The sequence below is a fragment of the Fusarium oxysporum genome, chromosome 15 (genome assembly GCF_000149955.1).
Source record: "Fusarium oxysporum f. sp. lycopersici 4287 chromosome 15, whole genome shotgun sequence".
NCBI lineage: Eukaryota > Fungi > Ascomycota > Sordariomycetes > Hypocreales > Nectriaceae > Fusarium > Fusarium oxysporum.
In genome coordinates, this window is record NC_031000.1 from 256,247 (window position 1) to 264,484 (window position 8,238).

Here is an 8,238-nt window from a genome sequence, read left to right on the forward strand (position 1 = left end):
CTTGCAAGTTTCTTCGGGCAACTGGGAAAAAAGGTTCCTCCCGTGCAAAAATGCGAATTTGTCGACTTGAAAGAGGATCTTTTGCAGAGAGTCATAGCGATGAGTGAGTTGTTGAAATTTGAGGCCTAATGTCCTGGCATCTTTGCCGTAGTTTCTTGCGTCTGAGATGATTGTAACTCCGATTTTTAAGACCTTAAGGGTCATCTCGGCCACATTCATGGCAGCGACAGCAGTCTCAAGTCCCGACATTGTGGTTAACTCGGTGGCCTTGGGCTCTCCTTTTCAAACCCTTGCATGCAACTATTCGACTCGGCGCCGGCTGTAAATCCCACTTTCCGTATCAACGGCAGCTGAAAGGTAAACTACTGAAGGATATTAGAAACTACTATGGTGTGATGGAGCTAGCAAGCCTAAAACTCTTTGCATTACCGGCCGGTTTAGACAATTTATAAAGCTATTGGAGGAAAGAGAAAATAACTTCGGTCTGTTGCCGTTTTCGCTTTTAATGCAAACCCTGTCGAAGGCTTAAAAAAGCCTTGCTTGACCGGCTGCAGTCACAACAGCCCTTTCGATAGGGCAAGCAAGGCAAACTCGACACATACTACTCCGTACCCAGGGGCTTAGTAGCAGGCAGCTGACCACGTAGCTAATGCACAGGGCCATCGGGCGTACCATAACACTTATAACTAACAAATGCCGGCAAGCAATTCGAAACGAGGGGCATGAATGGGCAATCATTGGCTGCGTATGTTCCTCAGTTGTGAGGTGACACGCCTACCCCGTGCACCATGTCAGCATCAAGTCATCGTTAGGCACACCGGCCCGTTCCGCGGAGATCGCTGAGTCCTGACTAGGTGATCTGTATTACCGATTCGCCCTCAAAGAAGAAAACGTCCTGCTGCATTGTAGGTGTTGGTTGTAACCGAGCTTTCTCTCTCGCCTTATGATAAATACCGACGAGTTGCTTTATGTATGGCGACAGATAAGGTGGATGAAACCCGCAAGTTTACAGGGGCATCCCACCAATTGTCATACTCGAAGGAGGCCCGAGCGTTGATTGTTGACCAAATGACCTTCTTTATGTTTCAAGAGACATAATCTGACGTGACATAGGGTCCGGGGAAGGGAGGTAATTCCGTCGTTGCAGCCTGATGGATCTTGGCATTGTTGATCAGAGCCCAACTGAGAATGATCTACAGGGTAATCCACAATGCCAAGATCCATAAGACTGCAAGGACGGAAAAAGGGCATTTAGTCAGACCAACGCTCGGGCCTCCTTCGAACATTCGACAGTCGGGAACAAGTCCTGCAACATTACAGCTAGCCACCTCAACTCGACGGTGCCAATATGCAATTCGGCTGGCAAAGTGTATGATTGCTTTTAGTGTGGCCGCTGGTTTAAGTATCAGGCAGCAATGGGCCGAGGAGGACTTCGGCTACATTGGTTGAGAAAATGGCGCACCACCGCCACCATACACAAAGCAACTCGTCAATATTGGTATTCATAATGAGGGCGAGATAAGAAGCTCCATTACAGCCTATACCTGCAATGCAGCAGGAGGCCTTTTCTCTGAGGGCGAATCTATAATACAGGTTCCCTTCCTTAGGCCTTAGTTATCTTCGCGGAGCCGGCCGATCTGCCAAATAATAACTTGATGCTAATATGGTTTGCGGGGTAAAGCGTGTTACTGCATGATTAAGGAAATATACGACAGCCAATGACTGCCTATTCGGTTCCCCTCACTGCCATGCCGCAATTGCCCTCTCGCATCACTAAGTGACTCGCCGAGCCGCTTTTGAGTTGCTCGCCTGCACTTGTCAGTCTATCACAAGTGCCACTGAACGCCCGATGGCCCGGTGTTTCCATCGCTGCGTGGTCAGCTGCCCGCCATCAAGCCCTGTGTGGTCAGTCTGTGCTGAGGGGCTTTTATGGCTGCAGCCGGTCAAGCAAGCCGTTTTGGGGGGTTTTGACAGGGTTTGCATCAAAACCGAAAACGGCCATAGACCAAGGCTGTTTTCTCTTCCCTCGGAGAAGGAATAAACTCTGTTATCCATCCCTTCAGTGGCCCTAACGCCCCACTACGCGGCAGAGCCATGCTTTCGGAACGGGCTAAATGGCACTGAGCAATGCTACGAATGTGAGTGAGATGATCTAAATCAAGGCCATTTTTCGCTTCTGTCCTTTCCGGAGAAATAGCAGGTAGCTAGGCCGGGTTGAATTTGATCATCTCCTTGTACATAAGGTCATCATGTAGTATGTTCTCTTCCACTTTAAAATTGAGCCGATCAAGCCGCTTCAGGGACAGGGGATTAGTACACTAAACCATACCATAAGCGAGGGAAGGCGCATAGACCGAGTAATTTTGTATTCGGGCCCAGAACCTAAGATTAAAAGAATAATGCACGGGCCAGAAAAAATGGTATTGGGTGCCATTACCAGTGATAATTGGTACAGTAGGTTCGTGCGACCGGATATGAAACACCTCGTACTTTGCTGTCGTGCATCCTATTGCAGCGGGGACTTCGTTCCTAACGACACAAGCTTAAATAACTATGCGCGAACATGCGACTGCTCAGTTTGTTTTATTCTTCAGATACTTCTTATTAACGGACCGGTGTCATCACTGATCTCGGTGAAACTAGTCGTCTGACATTAGCTCACGAGAATTGTCCAAGTATACCTACATCCCTATGATCAGTCCCAATTTCAGTAAAAAGGGGAAATTCGCGGTCTTTAATTGGCTCATGCCCTTGTAAATCACCTTTTACAGAAAAGTGATATGGTTATCGACCTCCCAGCTGACTTTTTAGTTGAAAGTGTTGTTTATATTGCGCAGTAGTGCTAGGTGAAAATATATATTTTTGTATAACTTGATTGTTCATTAGTGAGATGAGAGTTCTTCTCAGGTTTATATCTCTAAATGATTTCATCTAGGACTTTAAACTTTAAATCTAGGACTTTCAGACTGTTAGTCTGAATCCTGAAGGGAAGGGGGATCCCCGGATTTTCCAACACGCCCCCATCCACCTTGTCTTCAGGGCACAGAGTCATCGTGGACTTCAGTACTCCAAATAATACGACCTGCTTCCTCGATCGGACATGCACTGACTCGAATTGCTTCTAGAAAGTGGCCATGGCTGACGGCGTTCAATGGTTTAGTGAGTCCGTCTGCTACCTGCTCATGTGTGCTGACGTATTGTACATCAATATTCCCGGCTTCAACTTCTTCTCGGATATGGTGCTCGGTTAACGGAATGTGCTTTGTCCGTTGGTGAAGCTCAGGGTTTCTGCATAGCTTTAGGGAACCCTGATTATCGCCGTTCAGTGGGATAGGCATATGTAGCGGAAGGAACAGTTCAGAGAAGAGGTTCCTAGTCCAGGCTAATTCTCTGGCACACTGGGAGAGTGCTGTATATTCAGCCTCGGTAGTCGATAGTGCCACTGTTTCGTGCCGTTTGGCCCTCCATGAGACTGTAGATCCTTCAAGTTGAACAAGCCATCCAAACGTCGATCTTCCCGTAACAGTGTCGCCTTTCCAATCCGAGTCGGCCCAAGCTGTGATGCTCCAAGCGGATTCAGGATCTTTCTTGACGCCCCCAAGCACCAGGCCGTGGTCCCTTGTCTGCTGTAGATAGCGAAGACCTCTTTTGATCAATCGTGAATGTGCTGGTGATGGATTCGACATGTATCTTGAGAGTACCGAGAGTAGGAAAGCTAAATCGGGTCTGGTTTGGGTCATTCCATACATCAGCGAGCCGGTTTTCGAGCTATAGTCTTCTCGTTCTTCTGGAGAAGCCGAGTCGCCATTGTCTCTTGGTTGCAGTGTCGAGAGTGAATTTCGCTCCATCGGGGTCTTGACCGGTCGGCAATCTTCCAAGCCGAATTTCTTCAGTATTCTGGTAAAATATGCATCCTGGGAAAGGTAGATCAGCCTTGAGTTCCTGTCTCGGGTTATTCTTACTCCAAGAAAATGGCTGGCGGGACCGAGATCAGTCATCGTAAAGATCTCTCCCAGGCGGGCTTTGTACCCTTGGATTGCTTCCTTGTTGCTGCCCATGATGAGGAAGTCATCCACATATGTGATGATAATCACTCCCGTTGTGGGATTGTGATATACGGCCGTGTCAGACGTTGCTTGTCTGAAGTCAAGGGATTCTAAGGTCTTCTTCAGCTTCTTTTGCCATTGCCGAGGCGCCTGTTTGAGTCCGTAGAGGGATTTGATCAATTTGCAGATCTTCTCAGTTGAGAATCCTGCCGGACGGTCTTCTGGGTGTTGATCGAAATACTCGACAAGTCCTTCCGGCATTTCGATAAAGACTTGTTCATCGAGATCCCCTTCCAGGAACGCCGTCGACACGTCCATCTGCTCAATTTCCCAGTCAAGACAGGCAGCAACGGTGAGGAGGATTCTCCAAGTCGCCGCTTTGGCAACAGAGGCAAAAGTCTGGTTGTAGTCAAAGCCGAACTGTTGTTCAAAGCCTCTGACCACCAGCCGTGCCTTGAACTTGTCGAGGTTGCCGTCCTCGTTTTTCTTGACCTTGAATACCCACTTGACTGTAAGTGGCCTATTGTGAGCTTGGGTGCGGTCCAGCATGCGCCAAGCTCCTTTCTTGAGGAGGCTGCGCAGCTCACTGTGTATTGCTCTGAGCCAATGCTCCCTTTGCGGACCTTGAAGCGCTTCAGTCATTGTTTTGGGCTCAGTGATCACCTCTTTTCGGAGATCGGGCAGCTTAGCTGATGTCATGGATGTTGTCGTCTGTCCATGCTGAGGATTATGCACCTCAGCATGCTGAAGATTGTTCACTTCAGACCTTTGTGGGCTTGGAGTCTTTGTCTGCTCCGTGACGGACTGTGGCCGGCTTGAGATGGGAGCTCCGTTCTTGCGGATTTCCGGCTCAACATCATGCTCAGTTTCGGTCAGGAGTTCTGTCTCCCCAACCTTTTCGTAGAATTGTACATTTGCAGAGCGGACGATCTGATGTCCCTTCCTGCGAGAGGGCACCCAGCAGGTGTAGATCTGTGAACCTTCCATGCATAGGTAGATTCCAGCCTCTCCTCTTGGGCCAAACTTGTGTGATCTCAATCTTCGTTCCTGCGGTATGTGTATCGTGACTTGTGAGCCGCAGATTCGTTCTCCGGACAGATCCGGCTTGTTGTCTTGTCCGGGAAAGGCCTCGTTGAGAAAGCTTTCCATGGGAGTGAGGCCATCAATTGCCCTGGTGGCTGTCACGTTTGTCTTGCGCACCATATCTTCCAGGACCAATGGCCAGAGCTCTATCGGGATTCTTTCCGACTCCATGGTTGCTCTGACTTTGTCAAAGATGATGCGGTTAGAGCGCTCAGCAACTCCGTTAAATTCAGGAGTATATGGTATCGTCTTGATGATCTTGACGCCGTGAGTGTACTCGAGGTTCTTGAGAGACGCACCATAGAGCTCAGAGCCGCCATCCATCTGGATTGCGTACACTCGGATGCCATACTGAGTTCGTATCTTGGAGATGAGCTGGCCTAGGAGTTCCGAAGCCATCCCCTTCCTCGTGAATGTGTAGGCCCATCTCATTCGATGCCTGTCATCTGTGGCAATCATTCCCCATCGTTCGCCTCTAATGCCCGGTGGATTGACTTTGAAGGTGTCAACATGAATGAACCCGGCCCTGGAGGCTCGTTTCCGTTTATTTCGCGGAGTCCATCGTAGGGCCTTTGCGATGTCGCAGGCGAGGCAGTAATTGAAAGGCTGATGGTCGTGGTGGCCGTCACAGTACATTCCTTTGGTCATTTTGGCAGTCTGTGACACCTGATATGCGTTAACATGGCCGAGTCTTCGGTGCCAAAGGTCGACATTCAGGCATTGATTTGATGAAGCAGTGTGGTGATTGCATGGTTCTGGCTGGAGTTCCCAGGCGGCCTGGTTTGAAACAGTAGTCTTTCCGACCTCAGTGTTCACGTACAGACCGTCCCTTCCTATGCGGAGGAGACCAAAGACATCTCCTGTTGGGTCATACATGTCGTTCCCGTCTATCCAGCCGCCGTTCTTGTATAGCCTGAGTCCTGACATGACATTTACCGGAAACTCAGGGATGAACAGCGTGTCTTTGAGGTTAATTGTGACCTGCTCACCCCATTTGTTTATGAAGCAAATTTTGACTGTCCCCCTACCGAATGGGTACACCTTCCCACCGCCCGTAACGAGGACCGTTCGGGTTGCAGGCTGCAGTTCTGTGAATAGGCTTTGGTCGTTGCAGATGTGGACTGACGAACCTGTGTCGAACAGCCATTCTGCGGTTGAAGAGATGTTATCAAGGGAGACCTTACACGTCTCTGTATTGTCCATAGGTAGCTCGTCTGAGACGCTGTCTTCAAGGATCAGAAAAGATCGCTCGACTGTCATATGATTTGATTCCTTGATATGGAGATTCTTGGTGTTGTCCCGTTGAAGATCATGCTCCATGAGTTCCTTGGCGAGGCGGACTGCCCAGTCAGGTCGCTTATCCTTATGGGCAAACCAACAATCATTTTCGTGATGTCCTCTCTTCTTGCAGTTCGTGCAGGTATGGTCCTTATGCTTGCCGACCCGATGATTGGTTTCCTGGCTGGATTTGTTCGTGGCTCGTAGGTTCTTTGAAGAGCCTCTCCTCCGGCCGCTTGCCTCTTGCTTTCTTGCGGTCAGGCCCTTCCTTCCGGTCTTTTTACTGTGAGCCCAGTACGTTGAGGCAGTGCCATGACTATCATCATCATCTGATGACCTGTTTTCATCAATGAGATCTTGCTGCATTGATCGTAGTGTTGGCGGATGCTCCGAGCGTAGGAGAGCGCGCTGTCTGGCAGTCCAGTCGGGGTACTCGTTCTCGCAGGCAGTCAGATAAACAACCTTTTTGAGGGTATCTGAGATTGGTTCTTTCTGCTCGAGGAGAAGTTTGACGAGTCGTTCAAAGTCGACATTAAATTGTGGAATTGTCTCGTAAGAGCTTGTTTTGATCCGGATGAACTGGTAAAGTGTTGTCTGCAGAAGAACTGGGCCCGTGCCAATACAATAGGCCTGGAGAAGGTTGAACATCTCCTGGGGATTCTCAATCCCGACTAGTTGACTAAGTGCTTCTCCAGTGCAGTTACCTCGGATGGAGACGGCAGCTTTTGCCGCCCTGATCTTTTGATCCATAGTCTGCTGTTCCTCGGGAGGGTAATCACCAAAGACAGCATCTTCGAGACCATTGATTCGAAGAATGGCCTTCTGAGCTGGGCAATATTGCTCCCAATTGGAGGGTCCGCCTAGCTTGAGCTCTTGCGGAAGGAAAAGAGTATTCTTTTCAGAGATGACCGTGGTACTGTCATACATTGAGGATGGTGTGTGGTCTTGACCTGAAGCACCAGGTCGCGACGATTCGGATGCAGGCGATACTCTGATTGTGTTGCGGGTTCGCATGGTGGAACGTGGGGCTCGTCGTGACGTCATCTTGAGTTGAAGTTTGGTTCTTTGATTCAGAAGAGAAACCCGGTGTTTGCTAACCCGGGCTCATAACCTGTTGTTTATATTGCGCAGTAGTGCTAGGTGAAAATATATATTTTTGTATAACTTGATTGTTCATTAGTGAGATGAGAGTTCTTCTCAGGTTTATATCTCTAAATGATTTCATCTAGGACTTTAAACTTTAAATCTAGGACTTTCAGACTGTTAGTCTGAATCCTGAAGGGAAGGGGGATCCCCGGATTTTCCAACAGAAAGTGGATGTACCAAGGACTGCTAGTAATTTACTAAATTACACACTTTTCGTCCGTGCGCTATTCATTGCACCCATTACAGGTAGGGCGTCGCAAGTGGATATTCGCAGGGGTGCTGACTTTTAAACAAGCATTCATTGGCTCATGAACAAGCAACAGGGGTACCGTGCATTTTAAACGGCTGCTGATTGGTTGCTTTGAGGCAGAGTGGGGAGCACACTTCAGTGTCTACTTACCCTATATACTCTTCAATGTCATCTTTTTACCCGTTACAGGTCGCTTCAGACAGAAAAATATTAATTTCTTCAATTAAATCAACTTATGGAAGCTTTCGCTACAGTATGGTGTCCTTTTTAGTCCACGCACTGCTACAGTTGGGAGGCGTTGCGTCAAATTTTGTTCTTTTGTTCTTTTCGAACGCACAGGTCAACCCTGACCCCTCCGACCATCATAGATATGTATTTGGGGAGTTGCCGTGGCGGTTTGGGGCACTTGGCAACCCATGGAATAACATGGGGGAT